The 15,932-nt window shown below is 44.7% G+C and overlaps 1 protein-coding gene across 1 annotated transcript in view; it reads right to left on the minus strand.

Moving 5' to 3' along the window:
* Positions 1-15,533, minus strand: part of PRKCQ (protein kinase C theta) — a 92,757-nt gene extending 77,224 nt beyond the window's left edge. Inside the window, exon 1 of the mRNA XM_075925985.1 lies at positions 15,370-15,533. The gene's annotated coding sequence lies outside the window, so the exon portion shown is untranslated. The remainder of the gene's footprint in view (positions 1-15,369) is intronic.
* Positions 15,534-15,932: the final 399 nt, after the last annotated feature.

Here is a 15,932-nt window from a genome sequence, read left to right on the forward strand (position 1 = left end):
ATGGGAAGCACCTGCCCGCCTTGAGATTTCAGCCCTGCTCCTGCCTTTAGCCCTGGCATGTGCATCTTGTGGGGATGAACCCTGGCAGATGCCCCCCATGGGGTTGAAACCCTGAGGTGCCCCCTCCCCACTGGGCAGAAGTCAGAGGGGATGCGTGAAGGGGACGCTGTCATGTGCCCCACCCCAGATTCTTGCTAGGGTTTGCTGACCCTGATCCGTGCCACCAGGCCCCCTCCCTGCATGGCAGCTGCTGGAGCCAGCCCGCTGGAAGCTGGAGCTGTAGGGAGAGCCACTGCTTTTGCTGCTGCCTCTCCCCAAAGAGCTAAATAACAGCCCCTCTCTGCAGCTCCCAGCTGTTTGCCGCTGCCTGGAGCTAACACCTGGGAGCAGCAGGGAGGGGCTACAGAGGGAAAGAGGAGCTGTGTGATTTCAGCTGGGGTTGAACCTTTACATTGTGCCCCCCACTCTCAGCAGGCATCTCTTTTCTCTGGCAGAATCCCCTAGCCCCACCACAAGGCAGAAACCCTGAGCTCCCTGTAGTCTTGTAGGCAGAGAATAGGAAGGAGCAGATGTTGTGAAGACCAGGATTTTAACAGGGTTCAAAAAAGAGCTGGATAGATTCATGGAGGTTAGGTCCATCAATGGATATTAACCAGGATGGGTAGGAATGGTGTCCCTAGCCTCTGTTTGTCTGGAAATGGATGACAGGGGAGGGATCACGTGAGGTTTCCCAGTTGTGATCCTTCCCTCTGGGGCACCTGGCACTGGTCACTGTTGGCAGACAGGACACTGGGCTAGATAGACCTTTGGTCTGACTCAGTATGGCTGTTCTTCCGGGGGAGGGCTCCAGGAGCTGCACTTTAACTTTGAAAGCTGCATGTGGCTCACAAACCACAGTTTGGCCACCCTTGCCACAGAGTTGAAGGCCAGAAGGGTTCGTTAGATCACCCAGGGTGACATTCCGTCTGACATTCCTATTACGTTTGTGGTGCAAAGAAAAGACACAAGCGCCTCTGCTCAGCCAAAAGCCCAGTAGGTCCAGTAACCAAGCAGCTACACTGCAGCTGAGGCTTTGACTTGTGGCTTCAGTCCGCTGATGTCCACACGACTGGCGAAGAAGGGAGATCTCAGGGATTGGAAAATGGACCGCTGGAGACATGCCTAAGTGTGTTTGGGAGCCTTAAAGAGACACTGACATGTTAAAGGCAGGACTGATCTCTTCATCCTTGAGAGATGAACTTCTAGCAAGATACGGATCATCCCATCAAAAAGGGAATCTGTCCCAGAGGCTGGGTACTTGCCTTGTCCCCTAATAGGCAAGAGGAACGTTTCTATCCATTAATCCTCTTTGGGTTACGTCTACACAGCAGCATTATTTCGGAATAACTAGCATTATTCCGAAATAACAAAGAGCGCATCTACACTCCAAGCCTTTATTTCAAAATAATGTCGAGCTGGAGGACTTCTTACCCCGACTCACGGTAACTCTCATTTCACAAGCAGTAAGGGAAGTCAAAGGAGGAGTGTTCCTCCTTCAACTCCCTGCTGGATAGACAGTGCCAAAAGCCCAATTAAGCTGTTTTGACTGAAACTACACAATTGACGTAGCTCAGGCATGTCCAAAGTCCGGCCCGCGGGCCAATTGCGGCCCGTGTTCCGGTTTAATACGGCCCCCCAGGTAATTTGGCAATATCTATCTTTTATGGCCCCCAACGAATCCATATGTATTGAGATGAATACATTGTAAAATCTCAGTTAATGTCAGTTGGTCTAAATCAGTTATAAATATATTTGGACACAACATGTATACTTGGTGTTATGTTCCTGTTCATATTTTTTGAACTTAAAAGTTGACAGACAACCTTTATTACCAATAATATGTAATGTACTTTACAATGTTCCTGACATATATTTCAGCTTCCTGGATTTTTTTTTTCATCTGGTCTTCAGATATGAAAGGCAGAGTGATTTAACACCTGTTTAGATTTGTGATCCATGTGACGAAATGAAAAGTATGCCGCTTGCAATAAACTTTGCATAAAATAGTTAATTTACATTTAATTTTAATGGTTCAAAGAATGTCAGGCAAAATGGTCGGCCCTCACGCATGTTCACTTCATCAAATTTGGCCCTCTTTGAAAAAAGTTTGGACACCCCTGACGTAGCTGAAGTTGCGCAGCTTTATTTGACTTTAGCCCTGCTGTGTAGATATACCCTTGGAAATCAGTAATTTTTATGGGTTGGTTTGAATCCTCTGCTACTTCTACAGACACCAAAGAGAGGCAAACTAGAAACACTGGTTAATTTTGCTTTTATTTCTAGTTCATTTCATGTCCCGTGTTAGCCTCACTCTACAATTTCTGGATGGCAAAAAGCACAAGGGAACGTCTAGCTGTTTAAAAACAACTATTTCCATTGGATTTTTTTATTTCATGGAAATATTACTTATAGTTTTAGTTTTCCTCTAATGAAATTTGACCTGATGACGTATCTTTTTATAAGGCACATAAAAGGCTTTTTAACAGCAATTGCATTTCATACAGTAATGAGGGAAATCTCTTACACTGAGATATAACTGTGGTATCTTTTGCCTCTTATTTGTCTTGTCCGTTAGCTTGGGGGTTCCTGTATTTTGGTAAGATTTTGGTACCGATTAGCAGACTTCCTGCTGTGTTTTCTTTTAAAAAAGTGACACAGCTGGAGATTTGCCTCAGCCAATATCTAACCACCTTAAGTCAGAGTGGCATCTATTTTATAGCACTTCCTGCCCACACTGGCTTCTGTATTTTTTTTCACTCTCAATCAAAAGAAGAAGAAAATGCAAGAGGGCAAAAAATAACATAGCCTTGATGTTTAAAATGTGCTTCATTTTACAGACCCAGGTTTGAACCCACACTTAATTCTGGACTGAAATGTGGACTTCTAATGACCTGGGTCTCTTCTGCAAATCAGGCTCTGTAGTTAGACATGGGCCTGCTTTGGGTGACCACATGCAGGAGCTGAAATCCTTCTTTTGGTACTAAAATTTGCTTATTTAGGTGCCTAAACAGGGATTAAGGAGCCTAATTGTAGGTCCTCTTTTAGTCTGGGAATGTCCCTGTTTTCAGGGCCTTTCTCCCAGTTCTTGTAATGCCCCTGCAAAGTGGAGAACTCAAGGTGCTGCTGAGCAGTTAGCAGATAAAGCAGACTGACAGAACATAGGTGCCTTACAAACATCTCCTGGGATTGTCATGTTCTACCCTCTCCCCACCCCAAGCCTTCCAAGAACTCTGCATCCTTGAAACCAGTTGAGCATCTGGCCTAGTATTGCTGAACACTTGATGATACTCAGTGATACTGTCATTTGGTACCTTAATCATTCATTCCTGTCCACTTTCACTGTGTCCACGTACTTGTGGTTTCATCTCTACTCCCTTCAGCTAATTATCTTAAAGGCAGAAGCATTTATCTTGGGTAAGAGGAGCATCTTTTCACACAACTCCACACCCTCTGTCTCCTTCCTCCACAAAGGTCACCCATAGATCTCTGGGGCCCAGAGCGTTGACACTGAACTCACCTCCTGTATCGACAAATCATCCCCACAAAGTTTCCTGGCTGCAATATGCTGAGGTCCTGCTGAGTTCCTCACCCGTATCTGCATCTGCTGCTGTCGTCGCTATCACAGCTCCCTGCTCTCTGGATTTCCAGCTCTCAAGCCTCTAGAATTCTGCCTGCTTTCTTGCTTTCCTAACATGTCAATCCCATCCGCTAACAGCCCACCAGTCCCCCACTCATCCCAGGCTCTGGTTAAAAATGGGACTTATGCTTAGAAAACCCTTATGTAGCCTGATTCACAGCCCTCTGTCTAGTGAACACTGGCCTCCTCCCTTTCCCCTCGCACAGCCTCACATCTGATCATGGAAAATCCTTCTGCACAGCCTCTAGGGCTGTATCTCTCTGCTTTGCCAAGTCTCCAGCTCATCTCAGCGGAAGAGATATCTCTATTCCTTTAGCCATACCCATAAATCTCTCTCTCCGGAGGATAGTCTACACTGCACACTTATTTTGGAATAAGCTATTCCAGAAGAAACACTCCAAAATAGCTTATTTCGAAATAGCACGTCTACACTACCAGGAAGCCTCAAAATTAGTCGCAGGCAGACTCCCCTAATGTGGACGTGCTTCCTCTGTTTAGAGACCCCGGTAAGCACTAGGGAGTAATTACTTTGAAAGGCGCTGGGGAGGGGCTATTTCGAAACAGCAACAATGGAGCGTCCACACTACCGCTATTTCAAAAGAGGCGTTATTCCTTGTGGAATGAGGTTCACAGAAGTTGGAATAAGCCATCCGTTATTTCGATATTATTTCAAAATAACAGAATTGCTGTGTAGACGCTCACATTGTTGTTTTGGAACAACGGCCGTTATTCCGAAATAACGCTGCTGTGTAGACGCACCCTCCTTCTGCCATAATTTACAGGAGTGCTCTGAACTGCCTATCTCCACAGAGTACGGTGGGATACAGACTGGCTGAAAGGATGCAACAGCAAATTCAATTTTAGGGTTTTCAATTCAGTCCAGGATGGTGAGAATTTGGGTAGCTGGTCCCATTCCCTCCTAAAAGTGTGAGCTTTCAGCCAGCGAATTTTCTCCTGTGTGAGGAACTAAGCAGTGGGCAAGCAGCTATAACCTGTTGCCAACTTACAGGGAGGTCACTGCACTGTTATTTCAATCCATGGCCTAATAGAGCTTCCACTGCCCTGATATGTTCCTTGGAGGCACTGGGTCCATGCCTACACGTCTGCCATGGCTTCTCTTCTGGTCTTCCCCTTTCACAGCATATCTCAGGACTTTCCTGACATGAAGGGTCTTTCCCACAATCTTCAGGATTCCTCAGGGGGTGAATTTGGCCTTAGCAGCACACACTTATTTCACTGGTATAGTATGCAATAAATGACCCCATTCTTACTGTAGAATGAATTGACCCAATGCATCTCTGTTTACACCCTAGAAACTCTGACAATGATTGCACAGGTGAGTGTGATGCACCTGTGCAATCTAGAAAGCATGACGCACTTCTCAATTGCACTGCCTTCTCTCCTGGCTCCACGCTGCACGTGGGGGCTAATATTGACTGTTGGTTTTGACCAAAACAAAAACCAACCAAACAAAAACAACAGTGGGCACATCTTGTAAAAAATCTGTAGGTGACAGAGGTCATATGTGACTATGAAAAAAACACCCCTAAAAATGATCATTTTTGAGATGGGCATGTCAAAAATACAGAGGTAGGGCCAGGTTTTGCAATGCACCCAGCCAGCGCTGGATAACTTAAGCATATGCCTGAGTGTTTTCCTGTATCAGGGCCTAAACAAATTCACTGCTTGGTAAGGAGGGGTGAATAAAATGAGGATATAAGCATCTACAGATTTTGAGAGGCAACAGAGGCTGATTTAAAGCCCAGTGAAGACAGTGGAAACACAACTATTTCTTTTAGTTGGATCAGATTCATAAATACCGGAGAAAAAACATCTGAGCTTATAACTGGGAAACAGAAAATTCAGGCTGGTTCTAAGCAGGAATTTTCTGGCATTTGGATCTATTAGATGATGGAAGCACCAACACATTTATATCCAGATGGGACAACACATTAAAACTAGAAAAGACATTATAGAGAACAAATCTCCAGAGGCCAGGGTAGGAGTAAATCAGCAAACAGGGCTTTTTCACCTCTGACTTTAAGAATTCCCCTAGTCTACACTCATAGGGAATGTTGAATGAAGATATGCAACTACGTAGCTGGAGTGGAGGTAGCTTGTTTTATGTTTCCCCGTAGTCCCCTCAGCAGAAGGCCAACGGGAGCGAACACTCCCATCAGCTTTCCTTATTCCTCACACAAACAGGAGTACTGGCAGCCAGCAGAGGTGCTCTCTGAGTTTGATTTAGTGAGTCTTCACTAGACTCACTAAATTGAACTCTGGAAGATCGATCACAGCAGCAGTGATTTTCCATTTAGTGTAGACATGGTCAGGTGGTGTCATTAGTAATTGTTACAGTTTTCAATACTATGACAAGCACTTTTTTTCTCTTTCCTTTTCTTTATTTTTAAATACAGGGGAAAAATGAGGGCGGTGGTTGGATGGAAGTGGCTAAAATAGGAACCAGGAGGGTGGTTGTTCACTAATTTAATGATGTGATAGATCTAAATAGAAACATTTATTACTCATTACTGCTGTAGAGCAGAAGGGGAAGGAAAGGGAAACCCTAGGCCCGGATAAATTCCAGCTATGCCTCTTTTTAACCCTTCTGGGCAAATAAGTGGCTTTCTCATAACAGAGCTTGGGCCTTTATTTGATTTTGACAGGCAGCTAGGGTATGGTCTGGCCTAAATTCCATTCACACACCAACACAACCTCAACCTCCTCCTTGTGCACTAAAAATACCATACCTGACTCACCTGTGAATGGTTTCAATTCTCTTTCCCTGGCTTCAACAGGCTTCTTCCTGATTTATGCTGGTATAAATGAGCCTGATTCTCCTCTAATTTACACCCTGTGATCAGAGAAGAATCAGGCCCATTGCTACACAGGAGATTCAAAGTGACATCATGCTAATGAAGCATGTGAAACAAACCCACAATGCCACAGAACCTGGATCTTAAAATCTTGGGAGTTTTGCCATAGACTTGAACAGATTTCATCCTTGATTGCTATTGGTTGGTTCACATAATCACATAACTCTCTTGAAAGGAAGGGACCATCTTCTGAGTTCTGTCACAACTGTATACATACAGAGCAAGCCTGCTGCTTTCAGCAGAGTCCCTACAGATTTACACACCAGGGAAGCTGCTAGCAAAATTTGCTCTGGTACCATTTATATTTTAATACGTTAAATGTTACAAACATCTTGCTGGGCATGCTAAGGCCCAGTCTAAGAGCCAAATTTGGCTTCATAGCTACAGACACACAACTCCCATGGAGCTCGATGGTAGTGATGTGGGTTCATCTGACAGCAGAATTGATCCTATGTTTGGATTAGGACAAAAGCCACACTTCACGGGAGGCTTGACTGTGATCATTTTTACCTCAGTGAAAGCTTGGAGCAACCTCCATTGAAGCCAATGAGTCATTCTGAGACCAGAATCAGGCCTTAAATCTACATGCACTCTGAGTTACACGATCCACCCATATGTGCAGTTCTCAATGAGCCAAAGCTTGGTCTCCCACTGAGTCTGTGGGAGTTTTAATATTCTATTCTGTTCTTCCTAGGTTTTTACAGTGTGCTCATCACTGCTTGGCAAAGCAGTGAGACTTCAGGGGAACACAGGGGTGGGTGAGATTCTGTGGCCTGCACTGTGCAGGGGGTCAGACTAGATCATCATAATGGTCCCTTCTGACCTTAAAGTCTATGGGTATGTCTACACTACCACCCTAGTTCGAACTAGGGTGGTAATGTAGGCAACCGGAGTTGCAAATGAAGCCCGGGATTTGAATTTCCTGGGCTTCATTTGCATAAAGCCGGGCGCCGCCATTTTTAAATGTCCGCTAGTGTGGACTCCGTGCCCCGCGGAACGAGGAGTAACGAGGAGTAACCGTAGTTCGGACTAGGAAGCCTAGTCCGAACTACCTAGTCCGTACCGCGTGTAGCCGCGCGGCACGGAGTCCGCACTAGCGGACATTTAAAAATGGCGGCGCACAGCTTTATGCAAATGAAGCCCGGGAAATTCAAATCCCGGGCTTCATTTGCAACTCCAGTTGCCTACATCACTATCATGCTAGTTCGAACTAGGGTGGTAGTGTAGACATACCCTATGAGTCTGAGTCTATGAGAACATGATTTGGCCCACTGACATTAGAAAGAGCGGCCCCATGGATAGGTAGTGGTTATAATTTATAAGGGACTCTATCCTGTGATCATTATTCAGGAAAGAAACCCCGAGAAGTTTGCTGGAATCAGTAAATATTGAGAAAAATCTGAGGAAGAATCTTAGGAGCTGGCCTAAGCTTTGGGCAAGTTTCTTTGCTAGTTTTTAGGACCCCATAAATCATCAGAATACGTTATCACCTGACCCTTAAAAATCCAGGCCTACTTAGCAGGCTTCAGCAATTCAGTGAAGGCGTTCATGATCTGTATATGCACAAACTGCCTGGCTCCCGAGGATGAAGAAGCACAACATACGTGCTCTGAACCCACGTGCGTGCTGATAATGTTGCAGAAATGATCAAAATAATCAAAGCCAGATAGGCCTTGCCCTTATTGGCTGAGATGCATCTGTTGACTAGACTAGGTTTATTTATACAAATGTGCTATAGAATATGGTGCTATAGTACAAACATGGAAAGAACTGAACTTCACCTCCTGAAAAAGCACGTTCTGTGCCACGTCTGTGATTGTTTACTCTGGAATGGAATATCTAGGCCATAAGTGGCCTTTCAGCACAAAGGAGATAGACCCTCTATGTAGGTACTTAGATGGTTCCCAATGCCATAACAGCCACTCACATTATATTTATCCAGTTTCTAATCTCACGGCAGTGAGACCAGCTATGAACCAAGAACCTCTTAATGCAAGGGAGTACAATCAGCAACGCAGGGACTCTCACCATTGACTATATCTCCCATGATGCATTACAGCCTAGGACTCTCATGATGTACCTGCCTCCCCTCAGTTAGGAAGCCTGACGATAGAGATGAATGGTAGCATGAAGCCCCCAACTATAATTCCCATGAGGCAGCACTTCAGAATCAAAATATTTCAGGGTTTGGGGAAAATATTTCAGTTTTCAATTATTTTTTTTTGCCAACAAGTCAAAAATGTCCATACTGAAAATCCCCCTTTTCATCACACTCTATTACTTAGTGTTTCTTATCCAGTCATCTTGTCAAAAACAAATAACACTGGTACATGTAGGCCCTGACCATGCATCAGCTCACAGCCTGAGCCTGCCCATGCACAAGGAGCTGCAGGATCATGACCTTTACTAAACATATATCCAGCCTTGCATTCCTATTGATATCATCCTCTTCTTTCTTCTTTCCCCATTCCATCCCTTTTATAGTCTTCACCCCTCTGAGCTGCTTTGCAACCCTTTACACCGTAAGCTTTTGGGACCAGGGAGTGTCTTTTATTGCATAGTTGTACAATGCCAAATCTCCCTCTAATCCTAAAAAGGAGGCTGGAATCATCATCATCATCATCATCATCATCATCATCTTTTTCCAGATTGTAAACAGCTTTTTACAGCCAATTTACAAGTTAAGTCAGGTCGAGTTGTGTTTATTGCCATTTTGGTGGCATGAACATTAAGGGCCAGTAAGTTATGGGCAAATTAATGTATTTTGCATTAATCATTAATAAGCTGACTCCTTTTATAAGTGTTCCCTTTAGGAGAAAATAATCTGTGGCAGAACTGGGCACTGGTCTTTTACAAGCAGGATCTTAAATAACTTTAGGGATGTGGTCTAGCCACAGAAGAGCATGTTAACAATTATATGAGCCAGTGTTTTCATTAACTGTCTCTTTCCCCCCTTGCTCTCCATCTCTCCTGACATAAGGGCTCAATCATGCAAGGAACATGCAAGGTTCTCAGTGGTGGCAGATGGTAGAACGAGGAGCAATGGCCTCAAGTTGCAGATATTAGGGAAAACTATTTCCCTAGGTGAAGCACTGGAATGGGTCCCTTAGGGAGGTGGTGGAATATCCATCCCTAGAGGTTTTTAAGTGCCGGCTTAATAAAGCCCTGACTGGGGGGATTTATTTGGGATTGGTCCTGCTTTTAGCAGGGGGTTGGACTCGATGACTCCTGAAGTCTCTTCCAACCCTATGATTCTAATCCTCCACAGGGTGGGCAGTCCTGTTGAGATTCCTTCGTACAAGTGGCAGACTGGATTCTCAGGTTTCCTAAGGCTCTGTTAAACCAGATGGCTCATTTGGCCTTCATTCATTCCCCATGATATCCACGCACCTCACCAACATTCATAGCTTTGGTGTGAGCTAAGGAAATATGATCTCCATTTTACAGCTAGGGGATGACTTGCTAAAGACCACACAGTAAGTCTGGAACTGAAAGGGAAATTCAACCCACTATTCCTCACCCTAATGCCAATGTGTTACCCACCAATCTAGAGCCTCATCCTTCCTCTCTGCTTTGGCAGTGTTAAGTTGTCTTAAACGGGGTGGAAATGTTAAGGCTTCTTCCCCTCCCTCTACTACACTGCTTGAGTGGTGTGAAGGTACCTTATTAGGCCTGATTCTGAGTTAGCTGCCTTGCTAATTACAGAGGGAGCAACAGACAGCTATGATTAAGGATTCATAATGATTTCCACTCTTACCCCCTCATCATTTGCTCTTAATTTTTGGAAACTTTCATCTCTTGTGCTAAAATGTTCCATGCTTGGGCTTTCACCAATGGTAGATTTGTTTTGAAGGCTTGATGATAAAAGGTGTCAGTTGATCTTAATGGCAGACCAGGTGGGAGGGTGGGATAGACTTTTCCCATTGCAAAATAAAGTAAAATAAAATAAATCATGAATTTATTTATCTGATCACTAGTACGGTCAAAAAGGAGTTGCAATGTGACTGACAAATAGTCTTTCCTGAAAATAATAAAAACACTACCTAGCTCTTTTCATGTTTGGACTCAAAGCACTTTACAAAGAAGTTATCAGCAATTTCAATTTACAGACAGGGACACTGAGAAAAGAAGCCATTTGCCTAAGGTAGCTCAGCAGATTTGTAACAGAGCTGGAATGAGAAGTCAGATCTCCTGAGTTCTAGCCCACTGTATTGCCCACTGGACTACACTGAGGGCAGGTCTACACTATGGGAAAAAGTCAACCTAATTTACACAACTCCAGCTAAGTGAGTTGTGGGAGTTGATGTACCTTAGGTTGAGTAACCCCGGAGTGTCCACTGGTGGTGGCAACAGGAGAAACTCTCCCATCAACTTCCCTTATGCTTCCTCTTCAGGTGGAGAACTCAAGTCAATGAGAGAGCAATTGGTGGTTGACTTAGTGGGTCTTCTCTAGATCCATTAAATCAACCACCATGGATGGATGGACCCACTGATTCCCCAGTAAGTGTAGACAAGCCCTGGCTATGTACCCTAGAGAACAGCAGCAGCTTCATGGCATGCATGGGTACTCCCTTCCCATGGACTCTGAACAGGTTCTCCATACTCTTAACACTTCCTGTATGCAGCCTTTCAGGCCTGATGTGGGAAAACTGCTGGGTACAGGACAAAATGCATGTCTGTATTAGTGTGTTTTAATATATATGACACCAGGAGCAGCCCTAGACAAGCTGCCGGCAACTGGCGCCCTAGGCGAAACGCGCAATCGGCGCCCCCGCCTCCAAAGCCTTCAACGGCAGTTTATCTTGGCACCCTAAGTGACCACCTAGGTCACCTGTATTGACGAGCCGCCACTGTATGACACCAAAAGAGTTGAGTTATATGACAGCATAATTCTGTTGTAACCAGCTGCTTGAAAACAATCGCTCTAATGTCTGACAACACAAAAACGGGAGAGTTTATCCATTGCTAGGCCAGCTGCATGTCATTTCCAGCGTAACGTGGTCTAATTCTAAATGTACCAAAAAATTAAACTTTTTCTCTGCTGCTAGATGCAGCATGGTCTGTGTCTAATCTCAACTGGCCTGAGGAATAATCACTTGAAATCAGCAACCGGTAAGAATCTGCATTTATCCTGCTAGTATTATCTTTCCAAAAAGCCCTGGAAATCAGACATTCTGCTCAGGATGTAAGCATTGGCCACTAGAGAACAATACACTAGAATTGAAATAAGTGGTTATGATTTCTGCTTCACTCAGGCTACTTCATAATTAGGATCAAGGACCCGATCCTGCAAACACTTACGCACATGAGAAACTTCAAGGCAATCAGAAGTCCCTCGTGTTCAATGATTCTAGTCACAAGCAGAAAGTTACTTGTGTGTGAGTGTAGCATTAAGGTCCTTGTTACTATAGCTTGGTACATTCACATGTGTAGTTCTTAGATGTTCATAGAAATGTGTTTGATTTTCAAAAGCATTAAAAAAGTAATCTTCAAAGCCTGCACAAAGAACTACACTCTGCATTCCCAAATTCTTGCTTTGACAGGTTTGCAGAAATGTAAACAGCAGCACAATTGATAGCAGAGCTTTTAAATGGATACAACGCAAACCCATTAAAATTAACACAAAAAGCCCACAGCAAAAACAACTACAATAAAAACTGAGAAAACTATGGGGGATAGTTAATACAACATGCTACATCATACACTGCTCGGCCAGGAATAGAGCTTTTTATGACCAAAACTCAACCAACAAGAGAAGAAATTAAAAAGCAATCATCAAATACATAAACCTACTTTCATCACATAGGGACATATGGAAAACATCTTTCTTAACCTGCCAACATGCAACCGTGATATGTGACAACGACTCAACATAAGGAAAACTGGAAATGTTTCACACTGGGAAGTTAAAATGCTGGTGAATCTTTTCTTTAGTGTTTTTAACTTTTTCCATAATGCAGTTTTGTGGCTCTCTATTTCTGATTCATATATTCTCAACAACACCAGCATAGAATCATAGAATTGTAGAGGACACTACATTTGTGTGGACCCTAGAGAACTTTGGGAACAGGTGACTTTCCTTGAAAGGAAGTGCACATGAGGATAGGAAATAGCGTTAACCCTATAGGAGAGATTATTAGTTTTAAGAGCTCATATGAAGTGAGTAACAAGTCTGCTCCACATTTATCAGATTAGATGTTCAATTCCATTGAGCAATTGATCTTGGTTGGTCTCTTGATTGGTATCACAGGGCACATTAAGAGTACTTGCACAAACTATACCATTGTGTTGGTGGAGACTTAGATTTGTCTGAAATAAGAAATATCATGATGCTAGTCCAGGAACCCAAGTTGGCAATTCAACAATATACAAGAAAAAATACAACCCCAGATCCGAGCAGCAAACATTGCTATTCCTCATGTTAAAAATAGCAGTACAGTGAAACTTTATCTCTTCCTGCCCTAGTAAACTTACTAACTATTCTTTTATTAGCATGACTCAGTTGGGTTGCTATCAGCTGGTCAAGTTATTTTCACTGCAATGAGCTTTTCACTGGTGGAAAAAGAACGTAACCTTTCCCTGCAAAGCATGTTGGTGGATTCTGTAATGAAGGAAAATATCACTAAAAAATTAGAGGCATTGTTTCCACCAATCAAAAGCAATGACATGATGGATCTGACTCTGCCCAGGAGTCTAGCTGTACCTTAGCATTTTGCACTGGAAGGTAACAATATTACCAAGGTCTCATGATTGGCATGGGGCTGATTTTTTTTTTCAAATCCCCTCTAGAGAAAAAATGCAGCTTGCTACACTAAACATGCAGGTGGAATCGGTGTGTTTCTCCAGGCCTCTCCAATACACTTTCAAATATGTCTCAATATTATTTCGTAGCTCCTCTCATTTTATCATAGAATACTAGTCCTGGAAGGGATCTTGAAAGGTCATCAAGTCCAGTCCCCTGCCCTCATGGCAGAATCAAGCATCATCTAGACCATCCCTGACATATATAGTTCATGTGCTGGATGTCAGAAAGATTTACAGAGTTAGAGATACACTGTCAACTTCAAAACCCCACTTCCGCCTGAAAGCCTATTGCCTGTCATTGTTCCAAAGAGACACCTCAAATGACTAGATACCAAAGAGATTAGAAGGTGGACAGTGTGCTCTATTTTTCCCAGTTTGTTTACGATGGTATTCCATAGCACTGTGTTTACAGCCATTTTCTCTACACCGTCAGTCATTTCCCCCCAGTATATGTATTGCATACAGCAACAGGGGAGAGAAAAACAATTTTTAAAGACAGGAAAATGTGATTGTGAAACCACAGAAACTTGTGGGGAGCCTCAGATGTAGGACCTGAAACTAATTTAAACTCTTAAAAATGACTAGGTTTCAGCTTGAGGAGGGCGCTTTAAAATGAGAACAAAATGCATGAGAAATTAAAGTAGAAACGGCATGCTTAATGTCACCCATGTTTAACAAAATGACAACAGAAATAGCCAGACATTCACAACACTTTCTGGTTTTTAGTTCCTGCTTATTCAAACCTTAAATTTCCTGGAATGTTAGACCTACATTTCTTGGAACCTCATGCACATTTTACAAACCTATACACTATTGCACACACACACTCTCTGGCACTTAAACACACATCTGCACACTTGCACATCCGAACACACCATCACCCTTCAACATGCCAACACGTACATGGATATCCATTCTCAAATGCTGAGCTCTCAGTTGCACACATACATGACGCTCCCTCAAACACAAATGTGTTCTCTGACATATTCTCCCTCCAACATAACATTACTTGTGGATACAATCCCTCACGCTTTTACACATCCATGTCTTCCTGTCAGACCCACCTCTTACGTCGCACTCACACCTTCAGCCATCTTTCACAATCACACACATCCTCTTTCTTTTTCTTTCTTTCACCACACACCTTTGTGCCTCTCTCACAATAACACACTGAGACCCCCCCCACACACAATTACTCACCCACATCTACACACTCTCCAACTTTGCGTGGGTGGATCTCTCACCATAACACACACAAAACCCCCATGTATATCTTTGACCATACACACACACATCCCCGTGTGAGTCTCTCTCATGCACTCCCCTCCAAAGCTCTCACCATTACACACACACACAACTGTATGTGTCTCTCACAATTACTCACACCTGTGTGTATCCCTCTCAAACAGGCACCCTGCCCATATCTCTCTCTGAATATTAGGTATACACACCCCTGTGTGTCTTCTAGTCACACCTTGTGTGCCCATGTGTATTTCTGACCATTGCAGACACATGTGTAACTCACAATTACACATCTCCGTGTTTATCATAGTTACAGCTCCATATGTCTCTCACTATCACACACACACCCACGGCTGCACATACACACATTTGTAACTCACAATTACACACTGTGTGCTGTCTCTTGTTGACACGTGTGTAAACTCACAATTACACACCCCTTGTGGGTCTCTCTCACCATCACACACAATTCTCTGCGCCTCTCTCACTACTACACAGACATACGTGTGTAAACTCACAATGATTCACCCTCCATGTGTCTGTTTCACCATCATGCGCGCAGAGTTCTCTGCCCGTCTCTCACCACTACACAGACACACGTTTGTAAACTCACCAGTACACACCCCTTGTGTGTGTGTCTCACAATCACACACACCCCTCCCTGCGTGTGTCTCACCATACACACCCGGAGCCCGCTCAGCGCTAGCCCCAGCCCCGCATCTGTCTCCGCGCTGCGCACCCGACCCCCGGCCGGGACCCCGCGGCCCCCACCTGCTCCCGGCCGGCCGGCTGAGCGCTCCAGCGGCTGCCCTGTCCGAGCTCTGCTCCGTGCGCCTGCTGCTCCGCGCAGCGCCGGCTGCTGCATCCACCCGCCGCCTCCGCTGCCGAGGGGAAGTGAGTGGGGCGCTCAGCCTGGCTGGCTGCCACTCCGGGGCTCCCTTCGCCTCCACGCCCCGCTCCAAGACCCCTCCCCCCCCGGGCCAGGCATCCCCCGCCCCACCCCTACCCCTCCATAGTCTCCCAGCGCCGGGACAGAGCCCTTCTACGCCGCCTCCTGGGGAGTTCCTGCGCCTGGGCAGCATCATGCGCCAAGGGTGTGACTAGAGAGTCACTGCTCCCCCGGCTACAGGGGCGGCTGCGATGGTCTCGTCTGACCGCGTGTCACACAGGTCAGACAACTTCCCCGCGGGAGTTCCTAGAACAGCTTTTCTAGCGGATCTTCCAGCCCGCCCTCGGTTAAAAAGCATCAAGTGCTTAGAAGAAAAAGACTAAGATGAGGACCTCGCCAGACTCCATCCGGCTGGGCAAATTGTCCCTGTGCTTCACTACCCTCA

Source organism: Pelodiscus sinensis, chromosome 1 (genome assembly GCF_049634645.1).
Source record: "Pelodiscus sinensis isolate JC-2024 chromosome 1, ASM4963464v1, whole genome shotgun sequence".
Classification (NCBI taxonomy): domain Eukaryota; kingdom Metazoa; phylum Chordata; order Testudines; family Trionychidae; genus Pelodiscus; species Pelodiscus sinensis.